This window comes from Arachis ipaensis, chromosome B06, assembly GCF_000816755.2.
Source record: "Arachis ipaensis cultivar K30076 chromosome B06, Araip1.1, whole genome shotgun sequence".
In the NCBI taxonomy this organism is placed as follows: Eukaryota; Viridiplantae; Streptophyta; class Magnoliopsida; order Fabales; family Fabaceae; genus Arachis; species Arachis ipaensis.
Window position 1 is genome coordinate 112,232,032 of NC_029790.2, and position 299 is coordinate 112,232,330.

The window sequence follows — 299 nt, forward strand, 5'->3', positions numbered from 1 at the left end:
ATGTTTGATAATTAAAAATTATTATATGATAATTTAATTAAATATATAAAATTATATAATATTTGTTTATATTCTTATTTAAAAATATAGTCAAGTCCAAAACGAATAAAGATCTAATTAAGATATTCTATTTCCACCACATTTACGCGATTTCATAGAGGTCGGGTAAGACGACATAACATCACAGCCCTACTTATCTAGAATAACTAACTTTTAAGATATCTTTCATTTATCTAGAAAGGAGATGTTAACAACTTCCCTAGAAAAAGGAAATGGTTATTCACCATTAAAGGTGAAGC